Below are 22,487 nucleotides of genomic sequence, written 5' to 3' on the forward strand. Positions count from 1 at the left end.
GGAAGCAGCGAGAGCGAGCGGGCCGCGCTGCGGTGGGGATTGCAATCTTTGCCCTGGCAGGAATAACAGCACAAAAATAGGGCCTGGATTTCAGTTAAAAGGGTTAAAGTATTCCTGAAGCATTTTTAAAAATAAATATGTAATACTTAATTGAGTTGAGTAGACAGCTAGAAAGACTTTTGTGATTATGTAGCGAGCCTGTTCCTTATTCTGTTAACTTTTCTTCTGAGTTTACACATAAGAGATCTTTTCACACCTTGTTAACAAAATACATTTTAAGCCTCCAGTAACCAAAACATTATTTAAAATACATTTGATTTTATTTTTCTCCTTACTTTTTTAGACGTTTTCAATTGCTAGGTGCTGAAAAGTCATTTTGTAGGTAAGATGACAAATTATCTCCTGGGAGAATACTCAGGAAAAACTATAATTGAATAGGTGCCTTCAGCTGTCTTAACTCATGAGGTGAGCTATGGTAATTAAAGAAAAACTATTTGTGAATCAACCCCTGGGTTTTTGTGATATTAGAAACTTGTTTAGTACAGCAGCAAGGCAAGACAATTCTCTGCATACATTTTTTTTTGTTTTGTGTTGTTTTTTTTTTTGTTTTTTTTGTTTTTTGCCAAACCAGCAAGCGGAGATCTGCAAATTACCATCTATTTGAAATATTTCATATGTTTCTTATTACAATCAAATTAAAACTATTTTGGGCAAAAAAAAAATGTAGTGCTAAACATAACGAATAAATAAAACAAATATATTAGAAACATTCTCCAGTCTACATTCTCCTCAAAAGAAATAAGGCAAATTTTTTATCTTGGGTTTTCACTTTCCATTGGCTCAGCTGGGGTCTCCGAGGGTGTTTTTATGCTTTTGCTTTTTAAGCTGATCCCAGTTGAAATATCTTTTATAAACCTGTGTAACTATTAAACTATTATTATTTCTATGGAGAAAAAGTATTGCTAACTGTTATTATTAGCACTAATAAGGGTAAAAAAAAAATAGTTTGAAAATTAACCGGTGGAGTCCCACTTGTAGTCCTTTTTTCCCCTTAATAGAGCAGCTGGTAAAATACAGCTGATGTATTTTAATGTAACAGTATGCCTCTAAACGAGTTCCCTGCATAACATGGCTGTTTTTTAAAGATCAATCACATAAAGGGCAGTGTGCGTTGGACACGTTCCCAAACAATTAAATACTTGCCAACATAAAGCAAGAGAGCATGGACAATTATGCCAAAAAAGCTTGTTCATTCTTTGGCAATTCTATCCAAACACCCATAGATTAATAATCACCCAAAGCAAATGCAACTTACTCAACCAACGTGCAGACATTGTTAGAGATACAGCTCACTGTATGATAAACGGTTTTTAATAAATAGTTTGTCTTGACCATAATCAAACGTAGGGCAGATCCTCCCCAGAATGCCATTTTATATAAGACAAAGTACAAAATTGGACTGAATTAAAGATACCGGCTTTATGGAAGGTGAACACAATTGACTAAGCGATGCCAGTTTTCTCGTCAGATAAGGTTATCTTTCCTTGACGCGGGAATGGTAAAGATAAATGCTGGAAGCTACTAAGGCTCCATAATAGCTATAGAAAGTCCTACACTCCCCAGACAGAGGAATGTTTCAAAATGAATTGTTAAAAAATGAATTATGAGGAGAGATGCTACTTCTAGCAATGTAAACAAAATCAAGTATTACAACTCTCTGTGTTTTTGACTCCCCTTTCATATTTTGGACAAATAGTAAAGGATACTAGGCAGACCCTTAAGCTGGCCATACACTGGCCCGATTTGCCGCCGTTTCGACAGCAGATTCGATCACTGGGATCGAATCTGCTGCCAATCGTTCGCGCTACATGCCGAATTTCGATCCATTCCGTCCGATCCCGTCGATCGCGCCGTGCGGAAAATAACCGTCGATCGCCCGCGGGTAAAGAGCGCATCGCTAGCGGCGTTCGAGTGCCCGACGACCGACGCAATAGAGCTGCAATACATTACCTGCTCCGCCGGCGCGAGTCCCGGGTCTCCGCTCTTCTTCTCCGCTCTGGTCTACGGCATGCTTCCCTTCTTCCTGTCCCGGCAGGAAGTTTAAACAGTAGAGGGCGCTCTACTGTTTAAACTTCCCCCAGACAGGAAGAAGGGAAGCATGCCGGAGACCAGAGCGGACCAGAGCGGAGAAGAAGAGCGGAGACCTGGGACTTGCGCCGGCGGAGCAGGTAATGTATGCGGGATGGGGGGAAGCGGCGGCAGCACCACCACCACCACAGATTGTGAACGGTTTCAGGCTGAAATCGGTTCACAATCTGTTTGCAGTAAAGGTAGCCATACGATCCCTCTCTGATCAGATTCGATCAGATAGGGATCTATCTGTTGGTCGAATCTGATGGCAAATCGACCAGTGTATGGCTACCTTTATACACATTAGTCAGGTCATGGGTGCTTATCTTGAAACTGGATACCACTACAAAACATTACCATTATTACTGGGCAGAATACTGGGTTGGAGGGGGAAGTTAAAGTGCTCACCAGCACAACACATGGTGCTTCGTGGAGGGACCGCTTTGTTGCCCCACTTGCAAAGTACCCCTCCACTACAGCTGATGACCTTTGGGGTTACTTCTGACCTTGTTGCAGGATGGCAAGGCTAGATAGCTCTGGTGAATAGGTGGGGAGGGGCAATCTGGCTACATTACTTGTCTACTACTTATTACCTATTACTACTTATAATACTTATTTGACTGCTTTAATGTTTTGTGGTTTTTTTTTTGTTTTTTGTTTTTTTGTTTTTGCTTTCTTAAAGTGTACCCAAGGCAATATGTGACATGATGTATGTACAGTACAAAACATGCTTGGTTTATTTTGCTGCCTCAAAGACTTAATTTCCAGGCATGGAATTGACAGCTTCTGTCTTGTCGATACCTTGTCGGGAAAATAGTGAACATCACTGACAAGCAAATTAAAGCCATAAAAGTTTTCCCTGGCAGAATACAACTTCTGAGGGCAGGGAGAGATAAAATACATGAACTATTGACCTGTTTCTAAAACTGGGACACTTAAAGAGACACTGAAGCGAAAAAAAATATGATATAATGATTTGTATGTGTAGTACAGTTAAGAAATAAAACATTAGGAGCATAGACAGAAGTCTAATATTGTTTCCTGTACAGGAAGAGTTAAGAAACTCCAGTTGTTATCTATGCAAAAGAGTCATGCTTCACTACTTTCAAAGTCACACTTTCAAAGCCGCAGAGAGCTCTGTCTTCTGAAGCTTGTTATCTCAACTGTCAATCATTGTATCTTCTTTTTCTCTGCAGAGGAGTTCAATACTTCACTAGCCTGTTCTGTAAAATAATTTAGAATGCTGAGTAGTGTGTAAACTGAAAATATTAGAGAATGATGCAATGTTATAAAAAAAGCTATATAACTGAAAATAAAAATATGAGAATATTTACCTTGCTACTAATGTTCTAGTAATTACAACCAATTCATAATATCATAATTTTTTTTTCTTCAGTGTCTCTTTAATAAGCTGCCACTGATTAGAGGCAGTGAAACATTCAACCTGCTTTGTAAATATTTAAATTCGAAAAAAAAAACTTGGGATACTTAAACAAGTCATTTTTAGGAGTAGTAGGATAAATATAATTCTTTATTTGTTCAGTTTATTTTCACCTCGGGTTCACTTTAAGTGGAACCTGAAGTGAGAGGAATATGGAGGCTGGAAGCCTCAGGATAGTCTAGATGCTTTCTGGATTCTTCTCCAGCCCACCAATCCAGCGCTCTATGCTTCTAAAGAGTGAATATAGTCCCTCAGACCCATTCTTTATTAGATATTTAACTCGGCACTTGCGTTTAAACATCACATTGGCTCACCAACCACTTCCTGTCATCTCATTCTGTGGAAAAATTTGTGTTAAACTGCTTATGCATGCTCTTGGTTTACCCTGACTTCACTACTGCACCACCCATCTCTGTGGCTTCTCCACACCCGTCCACCTACCGCATGATTCTCACAACCTATGCACACTTCTCTTATGCCTCTACTTTCTGTCAATCCTTCCACTGGCTAGCTATCACACATAGGATTTCAAGACCATTCAAGCTCTTACGTAGAAAGCTCTCTATTCTAGAGCCTCCATAAGGTGCATACACACACACACTATAACTGTCATCTGTGGGGATTGGGACTTGATCACTAGGGTGACAGTTCTGCAATAAAGGCATACTAACTTCTCGGGAGGGAAGACAAAGCCACTTATCACCTCACCCAATCAGGATGCTAGAGGGTATGTGGTAGTCATGCCACTCAAATCCTCTCCCACAGGGTCAATGGGTAAAAGCTATCTCTCGGAATCTCGAAACAAGAGCCAAAGTGGCATGGAGGGAGGGACAAAAATGACCTGTAATGGCCATGTGAATGCCTCTGTGTACTCTCTGAACTTTCATTCATGGACTACATCTCCCGGCAGGCAAAACACTGCCAGGAAGTTATAACCTGCAATTGCTGTGGCTGGTTCGGTAGAGAGGAATGCTTATCACATACAGATGGGGGAACCAGAGGAGCAGGACTTCGTAGGTAAGTAACAATGCTTCCCCCAACCCCTTCCCCCCAATAGCACACTCAGTTAAGAAATCCCTTATGGGGAGATTCATTTAAAGTGACTCCGAGCACCTCTCATGGGTATGCCTTTAAGTCAGACGACTTCCAACAAAGTCGTGCTATGACCCCTCTGGAGGAGCCTCTTGCAATGGCCATGTGTGTCACTTCCTGCTTCATTCAGTGATGCACTTCTATAACAGAGAAGACAGGGTTGACCCGGAAGTTATAACATAGGCAAGATGGCAGCCACAATTTTTAAATTGAAATTGAACGAAAACTATTTCGTGTAGAACAGCGATTCAGGCATCAAAGAAAGAGGAGAGAACAAGCTACATAAAGGTATTAATCTTTAAGTACTTGGCAGTACTGGTCGGAGTCTCTTTAAAGGCATACCAATAAGAGGTGCTCAGAGTCCCTTAAAAAAATGTTGCTTGGTTCCCTTTAATGGGATGCATAATCATCAAAAATGAATATCTGTGATTGGTGGAATGCGGAGAAGGAGACTAGCATAGAAAAACCTTTATTTTTGACACTGACGCCATATTGGACTGCTCATCAAGATAATATTGGACTGCACACAGCTGCCTTATTTACTGAAGGAGTTCTGTCATCATAATATCTTTGTAGAAATACAATACTAGCCATTCATTTTGATTAAATGTGGATGGGTAGCAATATTGTTACAAATTGGCATATATATTATACTTAAAAATTATTGTAAATAGTGATCAGCTGAGGGACTGGAGACCATCAGTGGCCTCTTGACCTGTGCTTTAAAACGATCCTCCTAAACAGGAAGTTTTGGCATTCATGCCAGATTGGTCAATACTAATTTGTGGCTATGGCGTCACTGGGTGCTTAGATGTGGCAGGAGTGCCATGGCTATTCCTAGGGTGCTTAGCAATGACTAAACTGACCGGACCGAGCAGCAGTAGCAAAAGAAATGGGAGGAGGGATGAGCAAACACAATTGGCCAATGACTGCCCAATTTTTCCACTTCCACGTAGTATGAAGGCTAACAGATTTTGAATCCTGTGAACAAACTGAGCAGGTAAACTCCCACACTAGATGCAGGTGGTAGAGTTGGCCAATCATTGGCCAAAATTGGCCAAGGACTTGTAGGTCCACATTAATGTATCCGACACTGGGTATTGGGGAAAGGGGCTATGGAAAATTCTTACTTACTTGGCCAAATATATTTTTATACCAGTTGTATCATTATTGCCACAGAAGTGTATGCGCATCCAAGATTTTTGTACCCTTGCATTCTCCTCTTTGAACCTGACGCTGTCTTCTATCTACTGCTTCAATGCAACCGCTCCTCTGCTGTCTGATTGTTGCAGAATGTGAGCTGAAAGTCCTAGAAAAGCCTAGCATGCCAGGCATTTGCTTACATGCTGCATGTTGTGACTTCATCAAGTGCATGTGCATTATCCTAAGGACAAGACGTTGGCAGAGGAGTACACAGAGCAGCCCCCCTCACAAGTTGGAGGTCCATGCTGTTTAAGGATAGTAAGGGATAGTAAGGCTGCCCCATGCAGCCTCAAGCATCTTACATGTGCATGGGGTTTCCAGGGCAAACTCAATCTCCCAGGCGACAGTTCCAGGCCAAGGCTGTACAGACACTTCACTAGCCTGTAGAACATATTCTGTTACTATGCATAAGGGAGGGAGGCTGGCAGTGCAGCAAAAAATGGAGAACGTCAGGTGGATCAACTGCCAATGGAAAAGACCAACATAGACTGACAGCCATGATAGGCCAGTAGTGAGCAGACAGAACAACCAATCTTCTCCATAAAGAGGATTAGATGACCGTATTTTGGAAACATACATTTTAATAAAGTAAATTAAGTGTGCATTTGCTTTACACACACAAGGACTTTCTTACTGTACATATTGCTGAAGATGATTCAGAAGCACCAGATAATATTATGGTGTAATTGCGACATGGTTCTCATTTATTTCTCAACTGTTTGTTTTCCAATTGAGTCAGATGACGTTACTCATCCCTTTCTGAGTGACTACTCCTCCCACCCATGTGGTGACCCCCAGGTCAGAAAGCTGGTGCAGCCATAACATATGTTCCAACCTTTAACAAGGATGGTCGTCTCAATCCCCCCCCCCCCCATCCCACATAGCTCCCCCACAGCAAATAAGGCAACTATCAAACATCGCTCAAGGGAGGGGCTACATTCCAATATACAGCAATGTTAAAATATAGGAAGTCTTACTGATATTGAAACCAGGATGATTAACGTAAAATTGTGTATCCTGGATAATGTATCACATTCTGTTATGTGTTGTTTTGGTACAGGCTCTTGGAATCAGGAGAAGGACCTGCATGCTCAGTACATCTCTGCATGACTGAGAACCGGGTTGGTTTGCATATGAAAGACTAAATTCAAATGAAAGTGCCTTACCACTCAAAACACACAGGCCCATATGTAATTCACTTTTTCACCTTTGTTTTCTCCTAAGAGATAATTTTTCATCTTCTCTTTAATGAGGAGCTGTCAGCCATACTATCTCAGAAAAAAAACACATATATAAGTAGCTGAATACTTGCTCTACTTATACAACATATGTATTGCACTGTCCACAGTTTGTTTAGTTTGTTTATAGTGAATTTTCTACAGTAAAAAAAAAGATAAAATCCGTCTTAGGGTTTCCTATCTTAACTATGGCTATTCTGAAGCCAATCCTGATGTAATTTCCCCCCTTACTATCCTCTGACTGATTTGCCTGCCCTTCACTATAGAAAGTGCATTGTCTCCGCTTGAAAAATATTATCCAATCAGAGAGGAACAGAGGTGTGTGTGTGTGTGTGGGGGGGGGGGGGGGGACAGAACGGAAAGAGGATTCAGCCAATCAGGCTGCAATAGTTAAGTCTGAGGGGAAGTATAGAAGCAAAACAGGACAACCCAGCATGCCCTGCAACTTCCTTTTTGTGTACCAAATATTGTGTGTACCAAATAAGAGTCAGGTAAACTGGGGAATGATCATTTATCAACAAGAAAAGTAATAGTGATTTTAACTTCTGGATTGCCTGGTTAGCATCCTTATTACTTTTTTGCCAGATAAAAATAAAGAATTTACTTTCTATTTTATGCCCGACAGTTACTCTTTAAAATAACTTTTCAGCACTTTGCAATTAAAAAAGTATCAAAAAGTAGGTGAAAAAGCATAATCAAAATTATTTTTAGTATTTTCTAGCCTGCTGATGGCTTAAAGGGCATTTTATTAACAAGTTGTGAAAATATCACCTAGGTTAAAACTCCGGAGCAAAAGTGAATTGCATATGGGCCACAGTGGCATAGCAACAGGGGATGCAGAGGTTGCAACCGGACCAAGGCCCTGGTCCTGGGGGCATTCCTCCACTCACTGCATTAGCTCTGTATTGGTGTTGTAATGGTAATGATCACCTCTAAATTGCTTTGAATAGTGGTAATAATTAACAAACCTTTTGTTTTCCTCTGCCTACATCTCTCTCTCACAGTGCTGTCCTTAAAGGAAATAATAAATGAGGGGAAAACCTTGAGGTGTACTTACCTGGGGCGATTTCCAACCTCCGTACTATATGTGGTCCTTCAGTATCCTTGCAGTTCCCTCCGTTGTGCCATGACTGGTTCAGTCGCAGACTACTGCCTAGCCGGGAGCATTTTGCTTATGCACAGTTGCATGTTTTTCGAACAGGAGCAAAATCGAGGAGGTGTGCGGATGGGAGAGTTCCATGGGTTGACATTGGCACAACAGGGAGGACAGATACTACATGGGGCTGCAAGAAGCGCCAGGTAAGTAAAACTCAACTTTTTTCAACCTCTTCAACAACGGCCCTACCACAGAAAAGAACATTTTCTTCAACGTCCCTACCACAGGTTATTTCCCCTTGAAAACCACAGATATTTTAATACATCACACTCCTCTAATTCATTTGCCAACAACTTTATCACTACTTATCACACCAAAATGGTTTATGCATTGTTTTTGTGGGACAAACAAAACATTCTGTGGGTGGTACTTTTTGCTAAGAATTATTTTATCTCCTATGCATTTTAAAGGGAATAAGAAAAACAAATGTGGAAACAGTCATTATTTCTCAGTTTTCAGCCATTATAGATTAAAAATTAAAAGTGGTACTGTAGATAAAACCCCCACATTTTATTTGCCCATTTGTCCAGGTTATTACAACAATTAAATTATGTCCCTAGTACAATGTGTGTTGACATTATTTTATTTAGAAACAAAGGTGTATTTTTTCCATTTTGCGTTTTTTTATGTTATATCACTAATTACAAGTCATTGTTTGCAAAAATAACAGTAATATAAACTCATGACATACAAATGCTGAATCCCTAAAGTAACTATTTATATATTTTTTTTAAATGCTTAATGTTGTTGTTTTTTTTTGTTTTTTGTTTTTTACAGGTGCTTTATTTTGGTAACTATGGGGAGTGGGGATTTACTTTTTTAATGGATTGTACATGTATTTTGCTTTTTGCTGCTTTGACTTACCCAACACTGCTGCCTGTGTACTGAACAGTACACAGAAAGTAATGTGTATGTGTGTTTTGTTTTGTGAATTAACACAGGCATCTTGCTGATGCTGGTGATCCTTTAATACAAGCACTTTGATTGGCTTTAGGAACACATGTTCCCATTCACCGGGATGGTGGCTGGAGTACGCGTGCAGAGCTCAAAACAAAAAAAAGATATGTATTTCTAAGCCCCTAATCTGCAAGTGAAGTTTAAAGGGGTGTAGATTTATGTAGCAAGGATGCAGAAAAGGTTAAAAAGCCAGTTTTGGCACTCTGTATCTTGTGATTGCTACACAAACTATGGTGGTGGGCGGGGCTGGGGGGGAGAGTCAGTGTACAATTAGCACTGAGCCTCATGGCTCTGTAGCTACACCACTGAATATAGATTTGCTTTAGATCTTCTCTTCCACCGTAAGCTCTGGTGGTTCTGATTTGCAATTAAAACTGCCCCGTTTCCACCTCCCTGTTTGCAAAAGACACAGCTGAATGTTTGCAGGCTCAGTCTGTTCACGTAATTGCAGATGTCATCTATGCACAAAACACAATTAAACATTTTAGGCAGCCAATGTGCAGAGCATAAGGCATATTTTAAATGAACTGTATCTCAGTAAGTCAGAAATGTTATTTTTCCTCTTGTGCATAAATGATATAGAAAAACTCACATACTTCTGGACCAGATGTGCTTCATGTAAACTGGGAAGATTCCTCTGCGCTCTTTTTACAGATTGTGGGTTAATCCCCCTAAATCCCGTCTCCTCTAAATATAGCATTTGATAACTTAGTTAGCAGAGTTCCCAAATGGTCAAATGGCATTTTCCTTTCTGCTACTGCTTCCAGGGCGGGATTTCTGAAAAGGCCACAAAGGCCCGGATCTTGGGCGGCTGCAGTCCAAGGAGGCACCTGGTCATGAAAGACTGGTTGCCAGTGGCGTAGCCAGAGGTTATGGGGCCCCATAGCAAAACTTTCATGGGGCCATCAGATGGAGGCACTCTTGAGCGATGGGACCTGCCCCTACCCTATGTATGTGAGTTAGTTGGGCAATTTACAATCTCATGCACTCTACACTGCATATGGTCAATGGGCACTGAGACAATGTGAGAGGGTGTTGGAACACAAGTAAGTTAATAGTGAATACATCAGGTACCACCTGGGCCCCCTCTGCTCCAGCAGATGCTATGGCTGCTATGGCTATTGCTACGCCCCTGCTGGTTGCTACATATGAAAGAGGAGGCTGAAAATGAGGAGCAATACATGAAACAGGGAAACTGATGCTCAAAGGAGCTGTTCATGAAAGGAAGGGGGTGCCGTACATGGAGCATTCTGTGCATGCGCTCTTAGCAACGCTTGTAACTACGCTAAGGCAGAACACTTCCAGCCACTAGAGTGCAATGGAGATGGTGCACGGCCCAGAAAAGCTCATTTGCAGTGGCCCATAACCCAGCTGGATCACAGACTTCACAGCAGCACTGCGCATCAAACCGGGACTACATTGAGGAAGGTGACAGACTACAGGGGGCTGGAAGAATCCCCAGGGAAGTAAAAATCCACTTGTTCACGTCACAGGTTTACTTAAAAGCCCACCTGAACCAAACGTCAAACTAGGTATTTTGAAGTAGATCTGAGATGAAAAATTAACTATAACAAGTAACTTGTCTATATACAGTATCTTATCTAAAGTTTAGATAGCTTACACAGCAAATCTAGCTGCAAACAGCTTTAAAAGTTTATGATTATGTATTCCTGTGATACAATGAGGACAGCCATGTTCTGTTTGTCACATTGTCAAAGGCTGAGGGCTGAAGATGCTAACAGCTTGCCTGTGTGTAAATTCAGTCCCCTCTCCTCCTCCCTGCTCCCCTCTGCCTCTGAAATCAATGGCTAGTAAGGTCCTCCTCCTCCTGCCCAGACTGAGCTCCCATAAGCCCTTGCTACAGTGCCAAGGCACAAAAGGAGCTGTGGGCGCGGCTTGTTTAGTTTATAGGGAATTAGAGTATTAAAACAAAACAAAAAAAGTATTTGGCGTGAGGAATTCCCTATAAACTATATGTAAGGAACACAATTATGCAATGAGTAAAAGTTTATCTCGGATCCACTTTAACTTACCTGGGGCTTCTTCCAGCCCCCCTGTAGTCCATCAGGTCCCCCAGATGCCGTCCAGTCCCCTCTGTTCTCCCGCGGTCAGCTCTGAAATTTCTGCGACTAGAGCTACATTTCCGGGAGCATCTGTGCATGCGCAGTTCTCAAAAGAAGAATGCTCCTGGCGTCATGACCAAGATTGCAGAGCGTGTATGTACAGGACCGTGCATGGGCAGTGAAGCTTGAGACCACAGGAATTTTAGAGCTGACAGCAGGAGAATGACCTGATGGATTATGGGAGGGTGGTTTGGAGGAGAAGCCCCAGGTAAGTTAAAATCCCCAGGACTTCCTCTCTACTCTAAAAGATCAGCAACAACATGATAACCTTTAAAGAAAAACATTTCTCATTACAGCTGATAGATATCCTGCAATACATCTGCAGTGTGTCAACTTCCTGGTTTCATGGAAACAGACATAGGGTTAACATCCTGTACAAATTAGCTATCTGCCAAGGCTGCTAAAATTCCTGAGCTAACACAGCTAAGAGATCAAATTATACTTGTGATTAGTCACATGTGATGGGGGTATTAGGCTAAACTCTCTAAATACATACAGGGTGGATTTCTCTCTGTTTTCCTTCTGTCCTGTGCAAGAGTTCAGGTCCACTTGAAATGATGCCAAATATTACAGTGGAATGGACTTTGTTAGCTAAGCAGCATATCAGGTCGTAAGATTTCTCTCTTATGATAAAGCACTCTTCACTAGCAAAGAGTTCCTTATCGTTTCGGACTACAGGTACGTTCCAACAACTTGTCTGTGCGTATTTATATCGCTTATCATCCTTCCCTTTGATGTTGCCTAAGTAGATCTTAGTTGTAAAAATCTTTTAAGGAAGGAACTGCTTTCCAAGTATTTACTTTAATATCTCCATCATTTCTTTGAGAATACAGACTGCTGTGTCAAGCTCTGGCCACAGGGAATCTGCCATACAGACACATCTAAGGAAGACAGATACCAGTCCACAGCAGTGACTCGGACTCCTTACTAAAAGTGTCATCTTTACTTGTCATACAATGTTGGAAAATAAAAGGCTTTGTATGGGAAAGACGACGTAGAAACAGAGGTCGTTTTTGCAAAGTGCTTTGTAGTCACATTCGCTGATTTAATAGTTACTTTGACCTGTTCTGCATCTATACTGGATCACTTTAAGCTGTCTACAGATACACTGAGGGCAGCTGGCTATGCAGGGGTAATCCAACATTCAATCAATCAGGATGGGAGCCTGTCAATGCGCATCCATCTGAAAATGGCGCCTGTGAATAATGGCGCACAGTGTTGCCGCTAATCCGTTTGCCGCTTATCGCTATTTAACGTTAAAGCCTTATTGTTATTTAGCGTTAAAGCCTTATTGTTATTTAGCGTTAACACACAGAACCCTCTCTGTACCTATCCCTAACCCCTAAACCCCCGGTGGTGCCTAACCCTAACCACCCCCCTGGTGGTGCCTAACCCTAACCACCCCCCTGGTGGTGCCTAACCCTAAGACCCACCCCCAGTGGTGCCTACCCTAACCACCCCCCTGGTGGTGCCTAACCCTAACCACCCCCCTGGTGGTGCCTAACCCTAAGACCCCCTGGTGGTGCCTTACCCTAACCTTGACAGTGTTACATTAAATCCATTCATCGTTTTGCAGTTAAATAACTTCTGCAGTTTGGCTTATGTAGGGCGCTATTGATAAATAACGTTAGTGTGTGCCACTATTGATAAATAACGTTAGTGTGTGCCACTATTGATAAATAACGTTAGTGTGTGCCACTATTGATAAATAACGTTAGTGTGTGCCACTATTGATAAATAACGTTACTGTGTGCCGTTTTTCTTCTTTATTTCCCTGTGCGCCATTATTATGCAGTACTAACGATAAATAGCGATAAGCGTATCTTTTTAATGCAGCGCCATTTCTATGCATAGGCACTGTGCGCCATTATTCACTGATCCCTGTCAATGCAGCTTACATGCAATTGTATTTTGTATGTTCTCCCCATGTTTGTGTGTCTTTGCTCTGTGCATTCTGGTTTCCTAGCCTCTGTCTTTCTGTACCAGTACTCAGATTAGTTTCCTCTTATCTGACCTTGCTTGTACTCTGCCTGCCCTGACAATAGGTGGCCACTAATGATCCAAACTTTTTCATCCAATGTTACCAAATCTTTGTAGTGTAAGAGTTAAATTAAGCGGATCCGAGATGAAAAACTAACTATAACAAGTAACTTGTCTATATATCTTATCTAAAGTTTAGATAGTTTACACAGCAAATCTAGCTGCAAACAGCTTTAACAGAAAATTATTATTTCTTCCTGTGATACAATGACAGCAGCCATGTTGTTTGTAAACATTACACAGAAGCAGGCTTATCTGCACCATCAGCACTCAGCCCCCTCCTCCCTCTGCCTCTGAAATCAATGGCTAGTAACACCACCTCCTCCTCCTGCCCAGACTGAGCTCCCATGAGCCCTTGCTACTGCCAAGGCTCGCTGAAAACCTGTGGGCGTGGTTTATTTAGTTTATAGGGAATTAGAGTATTAAAACAAAAACAAAATAGTATTTGGCTTGAGGAATGCCCTATAAACAATAGGAAAGGAACACAATTATGCAATGAGTAAAAGTTCACCTCGGATCCACTTTAAGTGAATATATTGAATGGATAAGTTACACGGTTCCCTTATATTACATAGAAATGGTAAGATTGGATGAAAAAGATTGGATCATTAGTGGCCACCATTAGCCTATCTTCCACCTGCTCCAACCTCATCAATCACAATTGTTACTTTGTTGCACCTTGGTTTGTTCCCTGACAACACCTTCTTCTGATACCGGCCTTCAATTCTATTGAAACCTGAGACCAGTGAAGCCTCCTGCACCTTGTTTTTCTAAGGGGGGGGGGGGTGTCTTTGGGGCCTCATGCTGATGGCTTTCATGGCTGGGTCTAGCAACAATGGGGCCCCCGGGGAAACTTAAACTTGGGCCTCCACCCTACAGACCCGACTTCTCCTTCCCTAAAGTTGCGTTAGGGTCCCCTTTTTGTTGATAGCAAATTGCCTTGACTTGCCTGCCCAGGTCTCCCCTAAGTTTATCTTCACTTCAGGTGTACTTAAGAGACTCCCCAGACATAAGATAATCAGCTAGTCCAGGCAAAAAATGGATCTGCTATGTCTCGTGACAAGTTTTCATATTCTGTGCTTTCTGTATTATTGTTTATTTCTATATGATATGATCATTTTAGGTGATAGTCTACTGTTTATTACTGCCACATTAGGAGCACTACAAATCATATTTTGTTCAGTCCATTGCTGTTTAAAGTAAAACTGAAATTTGGAAAAAATGACAGATACTTACCTATGGAGAAGGAGATCCCTCTCTGTCCTCATTCCAGCACTGACACCTCTCCGTTGCATGTGTTCGACCAATTGCTCAAATACGCCTTCAAGGATCCTGGGAAGGCTTTGGGAGTGCTCGTGTCCCCAAGTGCTACTGAAAATGGTGGGCTCCATACTGTGCATGGGCAAACACACACCCACGCACCCTCGCACATGGGAAGTCAGGAACTTACCTTCTTCGGGAACACTCAGGAACGCAAGTGCTCCCGAAACCTTTTGACAGCTCCCAGAGGTGGCAAATTTAAACAGAGGACAGCACTGGCACGAAAACACCAAGGGGGGCAGGGAAGGCTGTGTAGGATCCAGAGCCTTGACTCTCCATAGATAAGTATCTGAATTCTTTACAGATTTGCATTATGTTAACAGCATTGCCAGTTACCAACTCTTGCTTATCCTCCCCCTCCCCTCTTCATAGGATGGTACAATTTGTTTGGCAGAGACAGGGGCGTAACAAGAAATCACTGGCCCCCCTGCAAAACTTTGGGCCCGGGATTCCCCCTCCCTCCGGTCTGCTCTGTTGCAGCACCTCACTCTACTTTCTGATTCATAATCAGGAAGTAGGGTGAGGTGCTGCAACAGAGAAGACCGGCACTCCGTCGCCTGGAGCTAGGAAGAGGTGAGTCTGTGGGGAGCACTGAAGGCAGACCTTGAGGTGAGGAAATGGGGAGTTGGGCCACCCTCCACATCGCTGTGTGTGCCTGCTGCTCCCCCCTCCTGCACTGCACTCCCTCCTGACCCTAAAAATGGCCTTGGTTAGGCCCCAGAACTGCAACACACCCTCAGGCTTTTCCCCCCACAGGCCCCCCATGGCTGCATCCATTGCAGGGGCGACTGTCACGCCCTTAGCCAGAGAGACAAACATACATGCCTCGATGGGGACACCTAGAGAGCTGTCACTTGGAGCAACCACAAAAAATTATTTTGTGCAACAGAAGGAACAGTCTGTACATAGTTTAAGATTGTAGGCGTGACACGGCAGGTCTTTCCTTCTCTATTGTGCTTTCTAATTGTTCATCTCGCATTTGTATTCTCTCCACACGTTACTAATGTAATGTACAGTTCTACATAATATACTGGCGCTCTATACATAGATGATAGCAATGACTGTAGATGCCTTTAGGGTTTCCAGCAGTGAGAAGTTTATCATCCTCGCCCTGTTCCTGCACACCTTGTGACTGTTGGGTTTACACACTACTCCCTGTTTTATTTTCTCTTGCTGCATCCTTTATAAAATAAGACCAAATACGTTTATCCAATGGCAGTAGAGAACCCTTGTAAAAGCCTGAAGGTCCGAATGAACGCTAGATAAAAGTTGGTGCGGACAAAAGCGTGATGTTGCTAAAATGACATTACCCGGTAAAAAAAACAAGTCCTTTGAACGACGTTGTCCACACAACAATATTCTAAACGAATGGATGGGAAATCTTGCGCTGCTCAGAACAGGGGGGCAGCCAATGGGACAGTTGGAAATCACACTCTAGCAGCTCCTTGACACACGGCTGTGAGGCGGACTGGAAGAGAAAAGGCAAATGAGGAAGAGCTAGTGTGATAACTTTTAATCAAATGCACAATACAAATGCAATTACTAGAAAGAAGATAAAAAACAGGCATTGTGACACTGAAGCAAAAAAAAAAATTATGATACAATGAATTGGTTGTGCAATACGGATAATTAATAGAACATTAGTAGCAAAGAAAATATTCTCATATTTTTATGTTCAGTTATATAGTTTTTTTTATAACTTTCTGTCACTTCTTGTCTGAGTCAGGACTGAGTCAGACACTTACATACTTGATATTTAACTCTTCCAGTCAGAGAAAGAAAAAAAGGAACACAGCATAGTTATTTGTGTGCTAAGCACTGTACATACACATGTCTGTTTCATCATGTCACATGTCACTTCGGGTATCCTTTAATATAAGAGCACTTAGAGCAGTGCCTGGGGGCATTAGCAATAGCCATAGCAACCACGGGGCGATGGAGTAGACGGGGCACAGGTGGTACTTGATGTATTCACTAATATCTTTCTTGCATTCCTCTGACTTTCTCTCACTGCCCATGGACTATATGAATATATCGGATCAGTGAATAATGGCGCACAGCGCCTATGCATAAGAATGGCGGCGCATTAAAAAGATACGCTTATCGCTATTTATCGTTAGTACTGCATAATAATGGCGCACAGGGAAAAAAGAAGAAAAACGGCACACACTAACGTTATTTTTCAATAGTGGCACACAGTAACGTTATTTATCAATAGTGCTGTTCATTTCTCAAACAGCAGACGTTATTGCCCACAGTAACGTTATTTATCAATAGCGCCCTACATAAGCCAAACTGCAGACGTTATTTAACTGCAAAACGGTGAATGGATTTAATGTAACACTGTCAAGGTTAGGGTTAGGTACCACTGGGGGGTCTTAGGGTTAGGCACCACCAGGGGGGACTTAGGGTTAGGCACCACCATGGGGGTCTTAGGATTAGGCACCATCAGGGGGGACTTAGGGTTAGGCACCACCACAGGGGTCTTAGGGTTAGGCACCACCAGGGGGGTGGTTAGGATTAGGCACCACCAGGGGGTCTTAGGGTTAGGCACCACCAGGGGGGTGGTTAGGGTTAGGCACCACCAGGGAGGGTTTAGGGGTTAGGGATAGGTACAGAGAAGGTTCTCTGTGTTAACGCTAAATAACAATAAGGCTTTAACGCTAAATAACAATAAGGCTTTAACGCTAAATAACAATAAGGCTTTAACGTTAAATAACAACAAGGCTTTAACGTTAAATAGCGATGAGCGGCAAACGGATTAGCGGCAACACCGTGCGCCATTATTCGCAGGCGCCATTTTCAGATGGATCCGAATATATATGTACATTTCTCAATTAACTCTTATCCATAGGGTAGGGTCAGGTGGCACTGCTCAAGAGTGCCTTCTTCTGATGGTCCCATGAAAGTTTTGCTATGGGGCCCCATAATCTCTAGCTATGCCACAGGCCAGTTCCCCATGCCAGAAGAACACAGTCATCAGTTTGCGACATTAGAACCAGGTCTAATGTATTTTTTGTAGTATGGATACAGAGGCGCCAGAAGGATAAAAATATCTAAAACGTTGAAAAGTTAGGAGGTAGTGGTTGACTTACCTCCTACGGGCAGACACAAGAAAATGCATATCCATTTTCAGCAAAACAATTTATTTACACCAGTAAAATGTAATGTGTTTCGTGGCAGTGACCCGTTTCCTCAGGCCAAAAGATGGAGCATATACTAAAACAGGTCTAGTACTATGCCATGCGCCTCTGTATTTTTTGTATACACTTTGGAGGGCAAACAGCAGAGGCGTATCCACTTGGGGAGAAGCTCCTACAGCGTCAGTGGGACCCAAGGTATTTTCCTTATTTCTGATTCAGCCCCTCCCCCACATTGCAGGTGTCATTGTGGCTATACTTGTTCCGGATGAAGGGAACCATGGTGCCCATACTGTTTTAGCAGGGGTTGAAAGTGGCAAGACATGTTATGTGACCCCTGGCAGATTGGTTCCCAAGCTGTGGGGGCACCATGGGATAAAGGGAAGGGGGCGTGAACATTGAAAGGAACCACAAGTTTCACAGGGGGTCCACCATGATTTGTATCAATGCCTCGACACATAGATAACCGTTATTACATGCATAAGTACAGTTATCCTGTAAGGTTCCTGTTGAAGTGTAGAACTTGTTAAAAATCAGTTTCACTACTTATAGGTTCATTTTATGCACATTAAAAAAAATCCAGTTGAAAGATTATTATAATGGGGGATTCATGGAACTTTTAATGGGACTTACTGAGGTTTTAGAAATAAAGTTAGACCTACATAATTTTCCATACCATGCATTCGGACATCTGAAAATTCTGCACTATAATCTTGTACATAAAGTATGCCGTAAAAAGAAATGGCGGGGACCATAAAAAAGATGCATATTTCTACAACAACCAAAGTCAACTACAGTCTAAGCAGTAAACAAGCACATGTTTTCTATTTCCTGGTAAAGAAAATCTTTGTCCTTTGAATATTCATATAGTGTGTACATATGTTCTGCGAGAGTTTTATAAGCCAGCATTACAATACTTTATTAATAAGAAAGCTTAACAAGGGTTGCAAGCAGTTATCCCGGTACAATAATTACACACAACTATAGGATTCTTTGGCTTGGCCAACACAAGGAATCCTAATGATAGCAATGTGTAAGAAAGAAAAAAAAAACAGAACATGCTAAGTTGATAAATAGTTTGGATTTACCCTTGAATTGAATATGTTAAATAATGTAGGCTGCGCTTATGACTAAATGCATGAGTGTGTAATGGAGTAATGGCAGGGCCGGCGCTTCCATAGAGGCAAAGGGGGCAATTGCTCCAGGGCCCTCGCATCTATAGGGGCCCCCACATGTCCTCCCTTGCCTCTAGAACTCGAATTGCTGCTGGGCAGATACCCCCGCTTGCTCCCCCAAGGCTTCCCTCACTTCTCCTCCCCCCACGCACTGTCCCCCGCAATGTAGCAAAGGCAGTGGGACTCATCTCCTGAAGGATCCAGGAGATGCAGCTTCTGTCTGTCTCCTCTGTAGTTACGCTGTCCTGCACTTAATGCTTTGAATGGAGAAACAGGAAGTGAGGGACAGAGTAACTACAGGGGAGACAGACAGAAGCTGCATCGCCTGGATCGTTTAGGTGAGCGTGAGTATCTCTCACTGCCTTTGCTACACTGCGGGGGGGGGGGGGGGGGCAGTGCACGGGAGGGCAGCCACGAGGGGGCTGGGGTTGCATGTGTTAGGGGGTTATGGGAAGGAAACTTAGGCTTAGGGAGGTTTGGTTGGGGGGCCCTGGGTTATTTTTGCATCAGGGCCCCATTGTAGCTAGAACTGGCCCTGATTAATGGTTGAAGACCAAACATACAAGGGGACACCACAAAAAAAGAGGAAGCAGAACCAGTGGAGATATCTATGCATGTTCATCATCTATTCCAGGGGTATAAACTTTTTATGCCAAAAGTCATATCACCGTTCTTGAAAGTGCTATGAGGTCAAACTAGCAAAATTAAGCACAATTTTTGCCAATTGCCAATAGGTACTCTACGCCTGTGACATTTTGCCAAATTAAACATTTCCACGGGAAATAACCCATATACCATGATGTGCACTTTAGCACAGTGGCAGCTGCTAATCAGTGCCCGTTACTGCTGCTGGCCCCTGCATGTGGAACCACTGCTGCGGCCTTTGGGCCGCATGGAATTAGCAGCTACAGAGAGCTTTGGGGGCCACCAGAAATAGCTGGACGGGCCCCATTTGGTCCCTGGGATGGACTTTGGACATGTCTGATCTATTTTGTCAGATTTTGGAAATGGGCACTACAGAACAGCAAGTCACCTCAGAGTGACATTTGACCAGACATAAGCTCAAGATGTTCCTGTAAAATGCAAAGGTGATCCCAAGCTACCTGAGGGATCTACATTAACTTTGCTCAGGGTCAACCCGAGGCTTTCTCACAGTTGGATCTATTGTATTCAAGGACATGGGCCAAGCTAACTAGCTTCTTACAATTAAAAACCATTATAACTCTAGTTTGATAGTTTGTAGTTCTTCTAGTTAATCAAGCTATGTACTCAATTGTAGAAAACGAAGCCCAATAACAATAGGAGAAAAAGTCTCACCTCAGTTAGTTTTAACGGTGACCTTGTTCCCACAAAGTTCATGACCGTAAAGTTCAGAGACACAAGGAGCATAGCCTGGATAAGTAAGCTGAAAGGATGCCTTTACTTTGAATAACACAGAAGGCACCACGCTGAACTGTTTTCCAAAACAAGAGAATGGTTAAAACTAGTCATGATGTATTCGGTATATTCAAATTCAGAACCCTGCTCCAAATTCTGTCAATCAGAGCTTGAATCTTCATACATGTGCACCGTGGCAGGGGGTACTAACTTGCCTTTGTCTCTGCCTCTATGCGCTGCCTTACACATCGCACCCCAGCTTGCAATCTGAAGTTACATTTTTAATTTTTTTTTTCCCCACAAAAAGATGGTGGATCTGCGGCTTTACATAGGAGTACAGTATTATAACTTTTCTGTCGTAAAATAGTAACAAACCAACCAAAGATCTTTCTGTATGAAAATGTTTGGGATAGTCTTTGGCCCTTATTTAATTCCCTTTTTCGCCAAAGTTTTGTCCTAGGAGATAATTTTTCATTTTCTGTTTAACTCTCCAACACCCTGTAATTGAAAAAGTACCAAAAAGAAAATGAAAAAGTTCTGTCTACATTCCTATGTTCTTGCTTGCTGGTGGCTATAAAGGCATTTTATTGATAAGGGTCCATATGCAATTAATTTTTTCTCCTAAATTTTCGCCTATGTGATATTTTCACTTTTGTCAAAACATGCCTTTTTAACCAGACAGCAAAAAAAACCCCTCAAAATAATTTTGATAGCACTTTTTCACCTACGTTTTGGTACTTTTTCCATTGCAAAGTGCTGAAAAAGTATTCTTAAGTTTTTGCAAATAGAAGATGAAAAGTTATATCCTTGGAGAAAACTCAAGAGAAAAAGTTAACTGCATATGGGCCTTTAAATCCCAGCAAATAACATTCAGTAACACGAGTTTTCTATTAGGAGATTTTTTTTATGTTCTATTTAGAAAACTTTTCAGCACTTTGCAATTGAAAAAGTATCAATGCTTATGGGCCAGGGCCAGGATTCACTCTTATTCTGGTAACTGTGGAGACAGTCTTTCACACTTGCTGCCACTGAGGGGTTAGTTATGGACATTCACAAAGTTTATGCAAACAATCTGTTGGTGTAGATCTCCAGCATTTGATCTTTTGGCAAATTTTCTATCTGGACTAATGCTATTGCTATTTACATATTGGATTCTAATATTGGATTAGCCTATCCCTAATGGCCGCTAATTGAGGGACTAAATATGCCTAATTTCATCTCCAGAAGGAAAGTGGCAGCTCTACGATCTTAACATAATGATATTTTGGTCTATTAATTTAAATTTGGTCTAATAATTTTTTCACAATATACATTCTATCTCCGAAGTAATACTTTCTATTTTTGGGGGATCACAACTAGAATAAGGAAGCAAGTCTTCTTTGAAGATATCTGAAGAAATCCTTGTTTATTACGTGACGTATTAATTTCAACTGGTTACGTTCCATAAAATTATGATTCTGAATATGTGCAATGCAGTTGACTCCTTATGATGCCCAAATTACTGGATAACTTGTATACTGTAGTATCTTTTAATTCTATCATTTTCCCCAGAGTAGATTAGGAGGGGAGATCCTTCTATGCCTTTGTGGATGCTATTTATGCACTTGGTTCCATGCTCTCAACACTTTTTTTATACAATTGATCCGATATATATTTAAAGACCACCTCCAGCCAAAAAAGGTCTGAATGGCATTATATATATTTAGTCTATGCACTGTGAGCAGTGAGATGAACATATAAGGTTTACATCTGGTACATCAAAAACATACAGATAAGTTAATTGTCTTCCCCCTAAAATTGGTCCTAGACTACGATGCATGCACTACACGACACATACATAGACATATGACTATGGTAGGGATTAGATTGTGAGTCCATCTGAGGGACAGTTAAAGTGTACCCAAGGAGACATTATTATTATTATTATTTAGTATTTATACAGCGCCGACATATTACGCAGCGCTGTACAGTGTATATATATATATATTGTCTGGTCACTAACTGTCCCTCAAAGGAGCTCACAATCTAATCCCTACCATTGCCATATTATGTTGTGTAAGCACTGTAGTCTAGGGCCAATTTTAGGGGCAGCCAA

General features: G+C 41.9%; 1 long non-coding RNA gene across 3 annotated transcripts in view; it reads left to right on the plus strand.

The window, feature by feature from the left end:
- LOC137570922 (uncharacterized) overlaps nt 1-12,330 on the plus strand; it is a 53,542-nt gene extending 41,212 nt beyond the window's left edge. For 2 of the 3 annotated variants that reach the window (XR_011031240.1, XR_011031238.1), the window contains exons 2-4: nt 4,482-4,588; nt 8,306-8,403; nt 12,174-12,330. This is a non-coding gene — a long non-coding RNA (uncharacterized lncRNA). Of the gene's footprint in view, nt 1-4,481; nt 4,589-8,108; nt 8,404-12,173 lie in introns of all 3 variants that reach the window. The other variant, XR_011031239.1, reaches the window with a different exon arrangement.
- Nucleotides 12,331-22,487: the final 10,157 nt, after the last annotated feature.

The sequence above is a fragment of the Hyperolius riggenbachi genome, chromosome 4 (assembly GCF_040937935.1).
Source record: "Hyperolius riggenbachi isolate aHypRig1 chromosome 4, aHypRig1.pri, whole genome shotgun sequence".
Taxonomy (NCBI): Eukaryota; Metazoa; Chordata; class Amphibia; order Anura; family Hyperoliidae; genus Hyperolius; species Hyperolius riggenbachi.